Genomic DNA, 314 nt, shown 5'->3' with positions numbered 1-314 from the left:
CTAAGTCCCAGACTCGGGGAGAGTAGAAAGAATGATGAGACTATAAAATGAAGAAAGTAATGGTATCGGCCTCGTAGGGTTGTTGTCAGGATGAAATGACAACAGGACGAAATGTGAAAAGGGCTTGGATCGGTTCTGGGCACATATAAGCACTGAACAAATTTTAGCTCTTCCAGCTTAACCAAGAAAATTCATAATAATTTATACTTTGCGGAAGACAGATTAATTAATATATTATTACCAAGTCAACACATTAACAAGTAAGGTTACCAATAAGAATTACACTTTTAAAAATCAAAGTCTCATTTTACAGA

Source organism: Pteropus vampyrus, unplaced genomic scaffold, assembly GCF_000151845.1.
Source record: "Pteropus vampyrus isolate Shadow unplaced genomic scaffold, Pvam_2.0 Scaffold334, whole genome shotgun sequence".
NCBI lineage: Eukaryota > Metazoa > Chordata > Mammalia > Chiroptera > Pteropodidae > Pteropus > Pteropus vampyrus.
This window is presented reverse-complemented; position numbering follows the sequence as displayed.